Source organism: Tursiops truncatus, chromosome 15 (genome assembly GCF_011762595.2).
Source record: "Tursiops truncatus isolate mTurTru1 chromosome 15, mTurTru1.mat.Y, whole genome shotgun sequence".
Classification (NCBI taxonomy): Eukaryota; Metazoa; Chordata; class Mammalia; order Artiodactyla; family Delphinidae; genus Tursiops; species Tursiops truncatus.
This window is the reverse complement of record NC_047048.1, coordinates 34593494-34611688: the sequence shown is the minus strand read 5'-3', so window position 1 is coordinate 34611688 and position 18195 is coordinate 34593494. Positions and strand designations below refer to the sequence as shown.

The 18195-nt window shown below is 54.6% G+C and overlaps 1 long non-coding RNA gene across 1 annotated transcript; it reads right to left on the bottom strand.

The window, feature by feature from the left end:
* Positions 1–2347: 2347 nt before the first annotated feature.
* On the bottom strand, positions 2348–17838 carry LOC141276494 (uncharacterized). Its single transcript, XR_012326133.1, has 2 exons — positions 17628–17838; positions 2348–3811 (listed from the first exon to the last, which is right to left on the bottom strand). It is a non-coding gene; the product is annotated as an uncharacterized lncRNA (long non-coding RNA).
* Positions 17839–18195: the final 357 nt, after the last annotated feature.

The following is an 18195-nucleotide window of genomic DNA, read 5'->3' as shown; positions in this document are numbered from 1 at the left end:
TGACCACAATAAAAAAAAGTTTTTAAAAAATGGTCAGTGGGGGACTTTCCTGGTAGTCCAGTGGCTAAGACTCTGCACTCCCAATGCAGGGGGCCCAGGTTTGATCCCTGGTCAGGGAATTAGATCCCACATGCCACAACTAAGAGCTCCCATGCCGCAACTAAAAGATCTCACATGCCACAACTAAAAAGATCCCGCGTGCCGCAACTAAGACCCAGTGCAGCCAAATAAATAAATAAATTTTCCTTTTCTTTTAAGTATAAAAAAAATGGTCAGTGGGCTGGATTTGAGCCGTGGGCTGTAGTTTGCCTGACCCCATTGATCCGCGGTGTGCTGCAAGCCCCTTATCTTCTCACTTTGCTCCTTTGCCAGCTTAGATTTCACAGCCCACCAACATAATCATCTTGCATGCATGCTCCCTTGTGAGTCTAACCCCCACCCGCCTTGCCCCAGCCCTGCCCCCTGGAGCTGAACAGCGCTGGGAAAAGGAAATCCCACCATCTCACTTTTAAATGCCAGAACAAGATCCTCATTTGTGCAGCTGGCGATTCCTTCATGTTGCCCTGGTCCATCCTCCCTCTCTCCCAAAGGCTCCCGTCACCGCCTCTGCCTCCCTCCTTGTACCGGAAATCTGCCTCCTAACCTGTGTCTGGATGCGTGTCCGCACTCTGTCCGTGCACGGAGAAACCTTCCATGTGAATTCTTCAAAGATGTCTCTCCAGCGGCTGTCCCCCCACCCACCCAGCCCCCGCATCCTTACCTCGTGCCCTGTACTGGGTCGTTCCCACACCGAGAACAAGCTGTCTTTATTCCCATTTAAAAACAATAACAAAAGGGAATTCCCTGGCGGTCCAGTGTTTGAGACGACACGCTTTCACTGACGAGGGCGCAGGTTCGATCCTGGTCTGGGAACTAAGATCCCGCAAGCCCCTCCGCACGGCCAAAAAAAAAAAAGCACAATCATACATCCCCTTCCAGCTACCACTCTTATGCTGCTCTCCTTGACTGCAAAATTCCCTGTCCCAGAAGTGGGTACTTATGCTCACTCTCCCATCCTGCTCACTCCATCTGGAGCCAGGACTTCATGAAAATTGCTCTCAGTGGTGACTCCAAGGAGCCCTGTTTTCTGTCTTCACTGTATCTGATCGTTTTTTTTTTTTTAGTTCCCCAAGCAGGGATTAAACCCAGGCCCCTAGCAGTGGAAGCTCGGAATCCTAACCACTGGACCACCACGGAGTTTCCTACCTGAACTTCTTAAAGTTCTTTTCTACTTGGCATCCGAGATATCCCAGGGCCACGGTCCTCAGACCTCTGTCTCTGTCTACACACACTCCCTGCTCTTCGGACAAGACTTCCAGAAAGGACTTGAGGCCATGCAGTGTGATTCAGAATCTAGGTTCTGCCCGAACCCCAGCTCCAGGTGTTAACAGGGTGACTGCGGGCGAGTTCCTTGACCTGACTCAGCTTCCCGGTCTGTAAAACAGAGACCGTATAGCACATAGCTTGCAGGCTGTCACGAGAAGTCGCTGACATGCCTGGCATGTCGTAGCATTAATAAGTGTTATTTCCTATTATCACTGGTACTGAGTTGCCACGGGCGGCAGTGGCCAGAGACATCTGGGTGGGCCCAGAGAGAATGACAGGGTTTGGTGATGTGCAGGAGAGGGACACAGGAGAAGCCAAGCTTTCCCCCTTCCCTGCTCAAACTTGTCACAGTGATGGGACTTCCCTGGCAGCCCAGTGGTTAAGAATCCACCTTCCAGTGCAGGGGGCATGGGTTTGATCCCTGGTCAGGGAACTAAGATTTCATATGCTGTGTGGCGCAGCCAAAAAATTTTTTTAAAAAGGCAAAAAACCCCAAAACTTGTCACAGTGAAAGGAAGCAGGCGTGTTGTAAGGTTCTTTTCTGTTGAATGTGGGGCTCCTCTCCTTTACAGTAAAGACACTCCCAGGTAGGATCTGATGGTGTGAAAATCAGCCTGCAGACAGTTTGCCCTTTAAAAGGGGAGTCTCTGTGAAGACTGTCATCAAATAACTGCCCGTAGATGATCGGTGTTAGAAATGCAGATTATCATGTACTGAGTTGGCAGAGAGCTGGCCCACCTGCAGCAGGACTCTGGGGCTGGAGACCCTGATCAGACACTGCTTTGGAAAGCGGGTGTGGAGAAGGGGCTGGCTCGGCCTGGGGGAAAGAGCCGGGGACAGCAGTGTGGCCTGGGACACCTGAAAACCCAGCTTTCCTTCCTCTATGTTGTCAAACCCAAGCCCAATCAGCCCCCCTCCCCAAAATTCCCCATTGCTCCCCTTCCCCCAACCCCACCCCCAAATTCCAGGTGGGAGGAGTGAATGAGAGTCAGCAGTAGGCTTTATTGATGACTGGTCTATCAAAAAACCATGGTCTATCCATCCAATGGAGTATTACTTAGGATAAAAACAGATGAAGTACTAATACGTGGCACAACGTGGATGAACCTTGACAACATGATGCTCAGTGAAAGAAGCCAAACACAAAAGGCTACATATTGTATGATTCCGTTTCTATAAAACGTCCAGAATAGGCAAATCCACAGAGGTAGAAAGTAGATTAGTGGTTGCCAAGGAATGAGGGGTAGTCAGAGGGAAATGGGGAGTGGGTGCTAGTGGGTATGGGGTTTCTTTCGGGGGGTGATAAAAATGTTCTCAAATTGATTGTGGTGACGGTTACAAAATTGATTGTACAAAAAAAAACCCCACTTAATTTTACACTTTAGATGGGTGAATTATATGGTATGTGAATTATATCTAATAAAGCTGTTATGTTGGGGGTTTTTGTTTGTTTTTGTTTTTGGCTGCGCTGGGTCTTCGTTGCTGCGCGCTGGCTTTCTCTAGTTGCAGCGAGCAGGGGCTACTCTTCGTTGCGGTGCGGGGGCTTCTCATTGTGTTGGCTTCTCTTGTTGTGGAGCACTGGCTCTAGGCTTGCAGGGCTTCAGTAGTTGTGGCTCGTGGGCTCTAGAGCGCAGGCTCGGTAGTTGTGGTGCCTGGGCTTAGTTGCTCCGTGGCATGTGATATCTTTCCAGACCAGGGCTGGGACCCGTGTCCCCTGCATTGGCAGGCGGATTCTTAACCACTGTGCCACCAGGGAAGCCCAAATAAAGCTGTTAGGTTAAAAACAGCTTTATTGACCCTAAAGATGTCCAGAAGTCCCGGGAGCCCCAGAAATCACAGGGATCCCCTACAGCAGAGGGTTCCAGAGCTTCTTTCTTCAGCCAAAGTGGGATCTGGCTGCCCTGATGGTGCGATCGGCACTGCCCTTCTCAGAACACACCTGCCTTCCTCTGAGGCTGGTTGGAGGTTCAGGTGAGAGATGGGAACCCTGAGAATGTGGATTTAAACTGCAGCCAGGAAGACTGTCAGCACAGAGGCCGAGGCAGGTTTCCACTCTACATAGCACCCGTTGGGAGGGGGGGTGCATTTTTCTCAGTTTTAAACTTTTATCCTACATGTGTGTCAAGAATACTGTTCTTCTCCTTGGACAGATGATGTATTCATTTCCTGCTTCTGTGTAACAAATTTCCATAAATTTATTGGCTTGAAACAGCACAGTTTATCATCGCCAGGTGTGGCACGGCTGGGCTCTCGGCTCAGAGTCCTGCCGGGTGAAATCGAGGTGTCAGCGGGGCTGCAATCTCATCAGGGGCTAGGATGCCCTTCCAAAGTCACTGTTTGTTGGCAGGATTCAGTTCCTTGCAGCTGTAGGACTGACGTCCCGTTGTCTTGTGGACTGTCAGCTCCTGAAGACCATCCTCAGGACCTTGTCCCGTGGCCCCACCATCTGAGGAAGAGAGAGAGTCCCACATGTTGATTCCCTCTCTCGCTTTGAATCTCTCTAATTTCCTCTTCCACAAGCAGCTGGAGAAAACTCTGCTTTTAAAGGTCTTGTGTGCTTAGGTCAGGCCCACCTGGATAATCTACCTCAAGGGCAACTGTGCCATATAACACACCCTAATCACGGGAGTGATGCCATAGTCACAGGTTCCGCCCACACTCAAGGGGGAGGAGTATACGAGGGCAAAGGTCATTGGGGGTCATTGGAGAATTCTGCTACTATTGAGGGGGGACCATGAAGGAGAAGCACAGAAAGTTAAGGAACGTCCCTCAGGATGTACAGAGAATTGGAGATGGAGCCTGAAGAAGAACCTAGGGCCCCAACCCTAATTTGAGGCTTTATCCTCTACACAAATATGCCAGGAGTGGTGGATAGAAGGACCAGATGGCCTTTAGGGCCCCCGTTGACCTCTAAGGCTCCAGCATAATCTGGTGCATATGGGGAACCCCAGCCTGCTTGGGGGGGGCAGGGTGGTGGGGGGTTGTGGATACCAGCCATTGGAGCAGGGATGAGGCCCCATGGAAGCAAAAAGCCCCCGCCTGGGAGAGGATCCTGAATGCTCCCAGGAAGGCAGAATGGGGGTCAGACGCTTCTGCAGTGGATTGGAGCAAACCCCAATATCCCCCAATGCCCTGGTCCCCTTTCTTACCCTAGTCACAGGGAGACTCCTGGGCCGACAAGGCTGGGGTCCCCCAACCACTAGGGGGAGCCTGGCACACACGATGCTTTTGTGCAAGCTGAGCCTGAGCACATTGGGGGAACCCAAGGCAGGTACTGGGGTGGAAGGACTGACAGCCCAGGTCCCCACACCCCCAAGGCCCTGCAGATTCTGGGGCACCAGGCTTGTCAAGGTGCCCAAAGGCCCTGACCTCTGGATGCCCGCTTCCTTCTAACAGCCCGATCTGGTTCACTTTGCTCATAAGGGAGTTCTTGGAAAGGGGACTGGAGTCCACCTGTGGCGTGTCTCCCGTTTCCCCCTTTAGTCCTGACCCCATGTTTCCAGACCTGACACTGCAGCCCATGACGGGGGAGCTCCTGCCTTCTCCTCTCCTCTTCCTCCACCAGCTCGCCCTGTCTTGGGTCCCCCCAGGGAAATGCCCCTCTGATTTTCAACACATGGACAAGGAGAAACCAGGCCATCTGCTTCGATTGGGTGCATCCCACTGAGTTGTATAAAAACTCAGTGAGGGAATTCCCCAGCAGTCCAGTGGTTAGGACTCGGCACTCCCACTGCCGTGGCCGGGTTCAATCCCTGGTCGGAGAACTAAGATTCCGCAAGCCACTGGGTGTGGCAAAAAAACTAAAAGCAAAAAAACCAAAAACCAAAACAACTCAGCGAATGGCCACCCTGGCTGGACTTTCAGTTTTAGACAGAAATGGCTGAGTGACCACTTCCTCAGTTGATTGTAAGCTGACAAGGCGGTTATAACAATCCCACCAGGCAGCCCAGTAGCCTGGGGCACAGCATAGCAGTAAAGGGGGACCTAATGACGCCCAGCCTGGGCCCTTTAACCAGGGGTGCAGGGGAAGGGGAGGACAGAGCCTCTGGTCAACATAAAAAGAGAGTAAGTCAGCCAAGGCACCAAGGGGGTGTGGCTGGATAGGACGAAGGGTCAGCAGAGGCGCCACGAGAAACCGGGAGGGAGCATTTGGGGTTCAGGAGAAAGGCAGGAAGGAGAGGAATCGGGATGAGGACAGCTGGGGAGCTGCCGAGCTCGAGAGGTTGTCCAGTGTGCCTCTGGGCAGCGGGCTCTCCTCCCACTGGAGGAGTGGACAGGGGCGGGGAGACAAGGCGGGACGTCCAGTCCCATTTGAGGATGGAAAAGTGTGGGCTGGGACCATCCAGGCCAGGGGAGGGACACAGGCCTTCTCTGATGAGAAAGCAGACCTGGGTGGGCTGTGAGGGGGGAGGCTGCCAGGAAATGGGAGTAGCTCTCCCTGAGGAGGGGAGCTCAGAACCCTAGCATGTCAGGAGGCATGTGTGTGTGGGCACGAGAGGTCTGGGCCACTGTGTGCCAGATGCTGCTCCGGCGGCTTTACCTGCATTCCCCGTTTTATCCTCACTACAGGCCCCTAAATCCTGTTACACCCTGGGGACTTATCAAGGTCACCTGACCAGTCTGTGCCAGCACCTGGCTCCTTCAACAGCCTGTGCTGCTGCCCCTAGAATAGCCTCCAGGCTGAGAGCTCCCCTGGTTCTGGTGGCCAGGCCCTGCCCAGGTATGGCCAGGTGCAAGAGGGGAGCTGCTGGATGTGGAGGGAGAAAACCCTGTCTGCTGAAATGACAAGGTCAAGTTCACGGTGATATGGAACCCATGTTCTGTGGTTGACTGTCAGTGCCCAGACAGCCAAGGGAAGGAGCAACTCCTAGGGGTCAGGGAAGGCTTTGGATTCAAGTTTGGGCGGACAGGGAGGAAGGAGGTGAGAGAAGCTCTCCAGAGGGCAACCTGACTGGTGCAAAGGACAGTTTCAAGACGGCTTTCTCCTCCCTCAACACCTCTGGACCTTGCACCCATTTGCGGCTGTGCTGCTCCCGCCAGCACACTGGGGGTTAACATCTGTCTGGTGTAGTGACCACAGCAGCAGTGGCAGCAGGCTGTGATGCCAGTAACTCAGAAGCTGAAATGTGAGAAGCAGGAGGAGAGAGGCAGGGCTGGGAAAAGCTGAGCCACCGCGGCAGCAGCAAGGAGAGAGGGTTTCCCTGGCAGGAGCCTGCAGCTCGGTTCCAGCGGCCAGAGGAGGCCCTCCCATCCTCGGCCCACGTCCCCTCCACATCACTGCCCCTCCTGCCTCAGGCCATGGGGCTGTGGCACCCACTCAAGGTGGTCCATGATCATGGTCAGCGTCTGAGCCCTTGGGCCATGGAGCAGCAAGTCGGGGCTGCAGATCTGGGGAAGGGACAGAGGGTGTGCCCAGGCGACCAGCAGAGAATGTATGTGTGGGGCCCTGCCCAGCACTGCCGGAAGCACTGGGTGGGGAAACAGGCAGAGGGCAGAGTGGGGAGGAGGATGGGAGGTCCCTCGGGGCCGGTCCTCAGAGGTCTGGCCTTGACTTCCCCCTCCTCTGGGCAGAACTGAGTCATGGGAGCCTCCCACTGCTCCAAAGGCAGGGAGACACACAAATCTCCCCGCCCCCTCCCTGGGCCCGCTGCCAGCCTGCCTCTGCCGTGAGGACCGACCTCAACTTCCCAAGTGTGTGCGAGGTGCTGGGCACCGCGGGAGCCCCTCATCTCCCTGCCCTTAGTCAGTCCCACACCCGCCGTATCAGAGTTTTGGCGGGTGTGTGTGTGTGACCCGCCCCCCCCAACACAGATGAGCAAACAGAAGCTCAGAGAAGTTCAGAAATTTGCCCAAAGCCACACAGCCAGAGTGAACCTGGGCTTGTCTGACAGCAATTACCCACCATGCCATGCTCCCAGGAAGGCAAAAGGAACAAAGTCTACCGGCAGGTGACCCAGGGCTGTGCGCCAAATCCAAGAAGGCAAGAGATGAAAGGCAGCCCAGGAACCTCAGGAAAGAGGCTGCAGATGAACAAAAGGGGCAGTAATGTTTGGGGCTTGGTACCCCGTGAGGTGGTAAGAACGGCATCCAGAGGAAGCAGGGGAAAGGCCTGGTCCTGCCTGGATCTGTAGATGATCATTCTATGGTGGTAGAGATCTCCTGTAACCGCTTAAGATGCAGCCCTTGGAGCCACAGGATCACTGAGCGGGTGACCACTCACCTTGACAGATCATAAAGCACTTCCGGGGCTTGAGGTTTGCATGGCCCTTGTTTGAAGAGTTAGCAACATTTACTGTGGGAGGGACTTCCCTGGTGGTCCAGTGGCTGGGGCTCCGCACTCCAGGGTCGATCCCTGGTTGGGGAACTGGATCCCACATGCCGCAACCAAGAGCCCGCATGCCACAACTAAGCCCTCATGCTGCAACTCAAGTTCCCACATGCCACAAGGAAGATTCAAGATCCCGCGAGCCGAAACTAAGAGCAGTGGGCAAGGCTCTGCTAAAAATGTACAGAAGCACCGTAGTAGGCCCCACTGGGGCCTGTTGGCCAGGAGGCAGGAAGGTCCCAGCTCCACAGCTTCCAGCTGTGACCTTGTGTGACCTTGACTCACTTCTCTGAGCCTTGCTTTCCTCACCTGCAGAAGGGGGATCATGCCAGCACCAACAGAGAGGGCTGCTGTGAGGATTAAATGGGTCATTTGTCAAAAAGCACTTAGATTGAAAAACTTCACCTTCACAAAAACTTGTACATGCATGTTCATAGCAGCATTATTCACAAAAAGTAGAAAAAACCCGAATGTCCTTTGATGGATGGATGGATAAACAAATGCTGATCCATCCATACAGTGGAATATTATTCACCCATAAAAAGGAATGAAGCACTGACACAGGCTACAACATGGATGAACCTTGAAAACACGATGCTCGATGAAAGAAGCCAGACACAAAGGACCACATATTGTGGGACTCTATTTATTGGGGTGGCCAAAAAGTTCGTTTGGTTAATGAATACGCTGTTCAATAAAGTTCTTAGTGGAAATGAAAAATGTCTTTTATTTCTACTTAAAACCAAATGAACTTTTTAGCCAACCCAATATATGAAATGTTCCGAACAGGCAAATCTGTAGGGTCAGAAAGCAGACGGGTGATTGCCAGTGACTGTGGTGGGGAGGGGAGGAATGGGGAGTGGTTACTAATGGGTTCAGGGTTCTTTTTTGTTTTGTTTTGTTTCTAAATCAATTTTTTCTTTTCTTTTTTTGGCCACATGGCACGGCTTTTGAGAGCTTAGTTCCCCGACCAGGGCTTGAACCCAGGCCCTTGGCAATGAACGCGCGGAGTCCCAACCACTGGATCGCCAGGAATTCCCAAAATCGATTTTATTTTTTAAAGCAGTTTTAAGTTCAGTAGTTTTTTTTTTTGTCTTTTGGCCGCACCTCTTAGTTCCTTGACCAGGGATCGATCCCACGCCGCCTGCAGCGGAAGCACGGAGTCTTAACCACTGGACCGCCAGGGAATTCCCTAAGTTCAGTAGTTTTAAGTTTTTAAGCAATACTGAGCAAAGGTTCAGAGATTTTCCATACACCCCCTGCCCCCACTATCAAATCCCCCATGTAAACGGTACATTTCTTACAATTGATGAACATCCTGGGGTTCCTTTTGGGGGATGATGAAAATGTTCTGGAATTAGATGGTGGAGATGGATGCACAACTCTGTGAATATACTAAAACCCACTGAATTGTATTACTTTAAAGGGGTGAATTTTACGGGATGTGAATTCTACCTCAATTTTTAAAAAGCACTTAGTAAGAGCTCAGAAAACGTAGTTCTCGTTACTGTTACTATGTCCTTCAACTTCAGAGAGTCATTTAATGGAAGAGACCAGATGAACACATCAAAAAATGTTTGACACCCAGAAGAGAGCCGGGCAGCCTGGTCCCAGCCCGGGACAACTGTCGTAGAGTCATGATCAGGGCGTGCAGGACGTGAACGAGTGACCGATGCAGGAGCCCCCAGTCGCCACGCTGGCTGATGTGGAGATAAGCTCCGCACAGAGGTACCGACACCACCACGTCCAGAGGAGAATAACCGTGAGTGCGGGAGTCTTGTCAGGAATCAAAGGAGGTGGCATTTGGGCTATGAGTCAGAGGACGTGGGTGGTTTGGTGGGGATGAGCAGGCACCCACAGATGTGTGGCATCCCAGAGGGATGCTGGCAGGCAGGGCTGGCAGGAGTGGAGGGTGCTGAGCCCTGGGGGAAGGCGGGGGACACTCCTTGGAGCACTCCCTGTGCCCTGAGCAGATTCTGGGAGGAGCTTTACTTCAGTTCACAAATGGTTGCAGAAAGCTTACAGGAGGCTGGCCCTCCACCCTCCCAGAACCTCTAGGTTCCCAGGAGGTGTCCAGGAGGTTTGGATCACTCTGGGCACCGAGTTTCCTCTTCTGAGCCACCCCCCAGGTTCCAGGGTTCCAAGAGAGAGAATATAGGAGATGGACGAGCCTGGGTCAGGCCCTTCACCACCTAACCACCCCCCCCACACACACACCCATGTCAAACGACCAGGTTTACGCTGTGGCACGGGAGGGAAAGAGGCAGCCACTCCCAGGAGTAGAGCCTGGGGCCCTCCTCCAGCCCCAGGTGGAGCTGAGGGCATACGGAGGCAACTCCCAGAGGCAGGCCTGAGCCTGCAGGCTCACAGGTGAGGCCCACCCGCTGCTCCCTCTACCCCTTTCCTGTCCCTCCTGCCTCCATCCTCTGTCCCAAGTAGTCCTTGGAGGAGAGAAAGGAGCATGAACACACGCGCGCGCGCGCACACACACACACCCCCATCCTTTCAGCCCACAGGGCAGATCACACAGCACCTAGATACAGGGAAGAGAAAGGGACCTAGGCTAGTTAGCATAGAACCTTCTCCAGGCCAGGCAGGTGCCAAGGGATTTGCAAGCATTGTCTCAGTCAATCCCAAAAAGAATCCTATGAGATTTCATAGATGAAGAAAATGAGCTTCTGAGAGCTTAAGGAATTTAGCCAGTGGGACACTCCAGTAGGTAAGAGCCATAAAGCCAAGCACAGTGCCTGGCACAAGCCCCAGGAGGCAGTTCTGTGGGAGCAGCTCAGCAGAGTACTGTTTCTGCCCACACCCTGGCACTGGCTCTTTTGGGGGACCCCTCCCACTTCCACTTTCTCCGTGTGGCTCTTGGGCATCGGCCCTGCACTGCAGCGAGCTCCTGACCCAGACCTGTCTCATCAGTGTCCAGGATGAGCTGGGCCCCAACTGGGCCAACAAGAGGCAAGCCTAGGGTCTCACTGGCACCCCAGGGAGAGGCACGCTAGGAGTTCGCAGGCCTTGGGGAGCGAAGCCCCAAGAGTAAACCCACACAGAGGACACTGGGCCAGGAGATGCAAGCCAGTGTCGCAGGGCCATTGCTGAGCACTGGACCAGCTAGGCCCTCGGCCTTTGCAGTTATATGAGCTCTCTGAAGGAAGGTCTGACTGCAGAGCTCACACTGTTTCCCTGCCCCACGCTGTCCCCTTCGGGGCCCTGGTAGCTTAGGAGCTGGGATAAGGCTGGGGATGGGGCCTCACCTCTCTCCCAGAATCCTGGGGTGGGGGGGTGGGGAGTGTGGGACCCTCTCAGCCTCCTCCTCCCTGGCTCAGTTTGACCTTCAAAGTTGACATCTGCTTCCAAGACTCCGTCTCTCCTCCTGGAATTTAGCCTCCAGATGTCGGATCCGAGGCGGCAGCGGTGGCTGCCTGGCTCCCCCCAGAGTGAATCAGCCACATTCCAAAGGTGCAAACACAGACACCGCGCCCTCGGCAGCCTGGGGCTGCAGACTTCCTCCCCAGGCCCGCCCCCGGCCCCAGCTCCCGCTCCGCTCTCCTCCCCAATCGCCTCTTCCCAGCCAGACCAGGCTTTGGGCTTCCTTTCCAGGGACATTCTGGAAAAAGAATGCCACTGGGGCCGGGAGACATCCTGATCCGCCCTGCTGGCTCTGTCCCCTGCAGCGAGCACGAGCACGGACCCCAGCCTGGGCGCCCCCAGCTGTTATCAGTATATGTGGCTCATTCACATAGCAGGAATTTACTGAGCACCTACTATGCGGCAAGCAAGATAGAGACAAGTCCCTGACCTCACGGAACTCAGCCCAGCAAGAGAGTCAGACAGAATCAGGTCCACAGACAGAAAATAATTCCAAGTGCGGGCACAGCTCTAAAGGAAAGAAAGAAGGGACTGAGACAGATGACAAAGGACAAAGGGAGGGTTGTGGGGGCCTCTCTCAGGAGTCACATGGAAGCTGAGGCCTAAAGGATGAACGGAAACCTTATCTACAGGGTCACTTCTCGGCGATCTTGTCGTGGGAACCACAGCATAGCAACCCCAAATAATGTCCCCCGACTGCTCAGCAAGTTTTTGAGTCCTTGTGCTCGTGCCTTCTGTCAGCATTAATGTAGGGGTGTCTGGCTAATATTTTTTTTAATAAAAGTTTTATTGAGATATAATTCACATAGTATACAATTTACCATTTTAATGTATACAATTCAATGGTTTTCAGTATTTCAATGTAGTGCAACCCTCACCACAATCAATTTTAGAATATTTTTACTACCCTCAAAGAAACCCTGCACTGCTTACCAGTTACATCCACACCCCTCTGCCCCCAGCCCCTGGCAAGCACACATCTACTTTCTGTCTATGGACTGGCCTATTCTGAACATTTCCTAGAAATGGAACCATACAATATGTGGCCTTTTGTGTCTGGCTTCTTTCACTGAGTATCACATTTGCGAAGTTCATCCACATGGTAGCCTGTGTCAGTACTTCATTCCTTTTCATGCCTGAGTAATATTCCATTGTGTGGACAGACCACAATTTGTTTATCCATTCATCCGTTGATGGACCTTTGGGTTGTTTCCACCTTTTGGCTGTTGTGAATAATGCTGCTGTGAACATCCACATACGAGTTTTTGCATGGACATGTGTTTTCATTTCTCTGGGTGCACACCTGGGAGTGGAATCACCAGGTCAAATGGTGACTATGCTGAAGAACTGCCAGTGCCTGCACCACCTGACATGCCTACCGGCAGTGGGAGAGGGTTCCAATTCCTCCCTCTTCTCAACACTTGCTATTGCCCCTCCTTTTTTGTCACTGCCATCTGCTGGGTTGAAGTGGTATCTCATGGGGTACCCAACTGCAACTCCATTCCTTTCATGCCTGCACTGCCCCCACCCCCTGGAGATTCCAAGGCTTACAAGCCCTACAGCAGGTCCTGCTATGATCCACTTCCTCCTTCACAAGGGTCAAACCCAAATCCAGTCCAATGCCTGCAGGCCTTTAGGTACAAGGAGCAGTGGGGAGGCGAGATGCGGGGTGGGGTGTCCTTGTCTGTGACCCCAGGGCAGAACGAGGAAGAGGGGCCTTGGGCAATTTCCTACAGGAGCTCCTATGCATCTCAGCCTATCTGCGCCTTCACAGACAGGGCAGGGCTTCTTCTGTTCCTTCATTGCCCTAGATAGTAGGCACACATTCATTCACTCATTCAGCATAAATAATTGCCAAGGGCTTCCCTGGTGGCACAGTTGTTAAGAATCTGCCTGCCAATGCAGGGAACACGGGTTCAAGCCCTGGTCCGGGAAGATCCCACATGCCGAGGAGCAACTAAGCCCTGCGCGCCACAAATACTGAGCCTGTGCTCTAGAGCCCGCAAGCCACAACTACTGAAGCCCACACGCCTAGAGCCTGTGCTCTGCAACAAGAGAAGCCACCCCAATGAGAAGCCTGCGCGCACCCCAACGAAGAGCAGCCCCCGCTCGCCACAACTAGAGAAAAGCCTGCGCATAGCAACGAAGACCCAACGCAGCAAAAAAAAAAAGAACTTAAAAAAAAAATTTGCTGAATGAGTGAATGAATGAACAGAAGATGAAGAAAGAGAACCCAAAGAGGGGATTAGCGGTTAGAAGCTCAGGCTCTTGGGTGAACTGGTTTGCACTTGAATCCCACTTCTGCTACTTTGTAGCTGTGTGCCCTTGGGCCAATCACTTGGCTTCTCTGAGCCTCCCCTGCCTCATCTACAAAATGGGCCTGACAGTGACTTCCTACCTGACAGCATGGTTTTGAGGATTAAACGTGGTGATAAAGATCAAGCAGTATTCCAGGCCAAGGACTTCTAGAGACGAGGTCATGAAACATAAATCCTCACAAGAACCTTGTGAGATAGGACTATTATTACCAGCTTTGACATTATAGACAGGAAACAGGAACTCTGGGGGCTCAAGGAATCTGTCCAGTTAGAATGCTGGGAATGGCAAAAACCAGGATCTGGGGAATCCCCTGGTGGACCAGTGGTTGGGGCTCCACGCTTCAACTGCTGGGGCCTGGGTTCCGTCCCTGGCCGGGGAACTAAGATCCCAAAAGCCAGGTAGCGTGGCCAAAAAACAAAAAAACAGGATCTGAACCAAGACCCCTGACTCCAGGCGGGGACACTGACCCAACGCCACGTGGCCCCTGACACAGATGGAGGGAAGCCGGGCAGCCTCCGAGCAGGTGACAGATGGGCTGGTCTTGAGGCAGACCTGCCTGTTCAACTGATGCCCCTGGGCTCAGAGTCTGGTTCTCAGAAAGTGGGCAGGCCGCTGGGGAGCTCAGAGGCCCCTAACAGCGGGTGGACGGATGGAGGGACGCCAGAGATGCTGCCAAAGCAGAAGTTGACCATGCCTGGGGGGGTTGGGGGAGAAGAAAAGGTGCAAAGAGACCTCAAGGCTGCAAGCCTGGGGCACTAGGACAGACACCAATGAGGGGAGTTAGGAAGATGAGGCGGTACTAAGAGTTTTATCAGGGAAAGCAAAAAGAAGTCAGAAGTGTCCAGAAGGGAAGCCCGGCTACTGAGAGGGGCACTCTTTCCTCTACCAGCGTGTGCGGCATAGAAGGAGCCTGGCAGAACCCACAGCGGCTGGACCACTCTAGGGTGACAGGTGTGACCAGACTCCCCTCAAGTCAAAGACCCTACATCGAAGAGCTCCAGGGGGCTAGCTGAGGGGAGATATCAAGCTATCCCCTAAAAATGTAGGCCTGGTGCACCCCGAAGGCTGGGTGTAAGTTTGGGGTGCTCTCCTGAATAGAGATAGAGGGGTTCCCCTCACTTTTGCCTCTGCAACTGAGGAAAGCATCAAGCCGAGAAGGCCCAAGGATGCAACCCTAGGGAATACCTGGTTTTAGGGGGCCACAGGCAGGGGAGGCAGTGCAGACCCCAGAGAGCTTCAGGTGAGCAGGAGCACAGGCTGTTGCAGGGAGGCGGCTGGGAGGAGGTCTCCACAGGAAGTGCTGCCGAGGGGACAGCTCGGGACAGCTCTGCACTGAGCAGGTTATTGGGTGGCCTGCTCTCTGGGGAAACTTGGCTGGGGAGGGATGGAGGCAGGACTATCGCTTCGGAGTCCATCATTTATTTTCTTTTTTTTTTTTTTGCGGTACGCGGGCCTCTCACTGGCGTGGCCTCTCCCGTTGCAGAGCACAGGCTCCAGACACGCAGGCTCAGCGGCCATGGCTCACGGGCCCAGCCGCTCCGCGGTATGTGGGATCTTCCCAGACCGGGGCACGAACCTGTGTCCCCTGCATCGGCAAGCGAACTCTCAACCACTGCGCCACCAGGGGAGCCCCCCATCATTTATTTTCAACAGGGGAGAAGCTCAGCTGATGACAGCACCCCAACGGAGAGTGGAATGCATTTAAATTCAGTCGTGGAAAGCATTTACGCACACCAGGCTCCGGATTTGCTAGAAGGGGTTTCTCACAGCTGCCTGGCTGGGAAGTCCAGGACAGTGGTTTTCCAGGTTTAGCCAGAGGCCCACATGCATCTGGAGCTTGTTAAAAATGCAGATCCCCGGGCCCCACCCTGGACTTACCGGTTCAGTAAGTCTCTCAGTTTGAGAATCCACTGGGGCTGTAAGGCTCAGAATATCACCAGCTCAGTAGGCGACAATGCAATGCACGGAGACTCACCTGAGGGGACCAGCCCTCACCTCTTTCCGGCATTCTATCCACATTTATCCACATGAGTCTCAGGACTCACATGTGCCGCCTCAGACCTCTAGACCTCCACCCAGACACTCCCACACTCTTGGCCCACCTGGTCAGTGACCAGAACTCCAGCTGCCCCCTTAAAGGCCAGGGTGTATGGGAGGTCCTAGGCGCCCAGGTAGAGTGAGAGTCATTCACCTGACCCCCAAACTTCATGAGGAGGAAGCCCTCTGCCGGCGCCCCCAAGGTGCCTCTGGCCCCACCTGCACCAGTCCCACCGTGAGAAAGGACTGACCAATTTGACCCAGACACAAAGGCCTGGTGACAAGGTCTGGGGACGGTGTGGCTGAGAAGAAAAGCAGAAAGTGTCTCCATCCCCTTTGGTCATCATCCCGTCTGCCACCCCTACAACCTCACAGAGTATGTGTGTGTGTGTGGGTCTCCAGGCCAAACACGAAATGTATCCCCTCTACAGGGGTGAATCAGCTCCCAGAGGGGCAGGGCTTGGGCTCTGCAGTCAAATGGTTTGGACTAGGATCCCATCTCTGCTCTTTTACAGCTGTGCATGCTCAGGCAAACCACTTAAACTTTCTGAGCATCTACCAAACAGGCCTGACGGTAAGTTCTGCTGTGGTCCTGTACCACCAGGACCTCTTACTGACCGGAGACTCCAACACAGGGGGCTGGGTCGCACCCCTAACCCTCCCAGGGCCACATTTCACACCACAGCCCAAAGGCCAAGGCTGGAGGCTGCGCCAGGCTGGAGAAGGGGCAAATTGCAGAAGACTCACCATCCTTGCCCCATTAGAAACCCACAGCCCTTCTCAGGATCAGAGGCACAAGCAGATCTTCACAGGAGCACGAAAACATTTTCCCCCCTTCCCAAAGCAGAGAACCGGTCAGCATGGCCAGCAGAGCCAGATCGGTAGCCCTGAGGCTCTTACCCTCTGGTCTGCGCAGCAGTCATTGAATGTGCTGCAGGTGCAGACATGGGCGGGTTTCGTGTGTTTTGTGTTTGTGCGTGTGCGTGTGAATCTCTCCAGACTCACAGGCATGTTTGGGGGATTCTGCTTGTTCTGCACTTGCTGGCCGGCACACAGCCTGCCTGGCTGACTCCACCTTTTTTACTGCTCCGGAGCACTCAGCCGCACCGGGCTCCCCCCAACCACCCCCAGAAGCAGCCTCTTCCAGGCTCTGGGCCTTCTGCCCTCTCTCCCCAAAGCCACTTGTACCTGCACCAGAGCCGAAAGGGGGACAAGTGCTTCGCAGACAACAAAAGCCTCTCCCAAGAGAACAGACATCCTCGAAGGCTCCTGCTACGCCCTTGTTCTGTGCACTGATTTCAGGCTCGGTTTCAGGTCCCCATTTGCTGGGTATGAATTACAACCAGCTGGCTTTTGCGCAGATGGTCAGCAAAAGGACCCTGCCCGCCCATCTTTCACTTCAGGAGGTCAATCACACCCTCTCCCTCTAGCACTCTGGGAGGAAACTGAGGCGCGCGGCACAGAGGACCGGACTTGGTCAAGGTCACCCTACCCTGGGCCTCCTGGGTGTTTCAGGCAATGACGCCAGTCTCCTTGGGCTCCAATGCTGTGTGACCTTGGGCAAGTTATTTAGCCTGCCTGAGCCTGATTTCCTCTCACACAATGGTAGCGCCCACATCTGCGCTGTCCTGAGGCTTAAAGGAAATAATATGCATAGAGCACCTAACACTTTGCCGGGCACCTGCTCAACACTGAGCCATTACTGTCATGATTCCGTCTTTTCTTTCTGCCCCTCTCTCCACTCCAGGCACACCGGCCTCAATGCCCGGCTGCCCCCAACACCCCCAGGCACCGGTTGTTCCCTCGCTTCCTCCGAGACTTCGCTCAAAAGTCACCTTCTCAAGGACCCTCCTAGCCGCCTGGATGTCCGTCCCCCGCTTTTGTCTTCACCCTGACACTCATCCGACATAGTGGACATTCTACTGATTCACCCGCCGGCCTCTCGCCCTGGAGCACAAGCCCTGTGAGGGCAGGGCTTTTGCAGCCCTCTCCACCCCGGGTGCCCGCGCTGGAGTGAACGAAGAGTTCCTATCGCGTCTACTCGGCTGCGGGAGCGCCTGGGAGCCTGGTTCAGGGGCCAGATTTCGCCCTGGGGGCCGCCAGGCCGGGCCGAAGCAAGAAGGGCAGTGCGCGCTGGGGCCGCGGGCCGGGGTGGGTAGCGGGAACCGGGACTCCGGGGGGCGGCGCCGGGGACAAAGGGCGGCCCTACCTGCGAGAGGGGTGCGCGTACCTCCCCCAGGGCGGCTCCGGCGCGTGCCCGCGAGGTCACGTCCGGGGCGCGCCGGCCGGAAGGAGGCCCCTCGCGGGGTGTGAGGGGCGGGGCGTCTGCGGCCTGGCCACGCCCCCGGTCGCGGGCCCGAGGCGGGGGCGGAGCCAGCCGGGTCGGGGCCGCCTTGCACTTCTGCTCTCCCCCGCCGGCTCATTCATATTCATGAGGCTGTGAGGGGCGGGGACCGGGTCCCCCGCGGTGCCCTGCCCCCCAAGCTGCGGATCCCGCCTCGGCGGAGGCTCCGGCCCCAGTGGGGCGCCCCCGGCTTCCGCCTTGGGGAGGGAGTTTCCACTTGGTCACGACTCAAAAATGTGTCGCTCCCGCTCCTCCGCCCCCTCGTCCCTGCCTGGGATGGGGGGGGTCTCCTCCCTCGGAAGACAGCGGGGCGGGGTCAGGGGAGGGGCGGCTCCTCCTTCCTGGGGCAGGTCCGTAGGGATGGGGCTAACCCTTCCCTCCAAGTTAGCGCCTGTAATAATCTTCATTTTTAAAACATAATAATAGTTCTAAC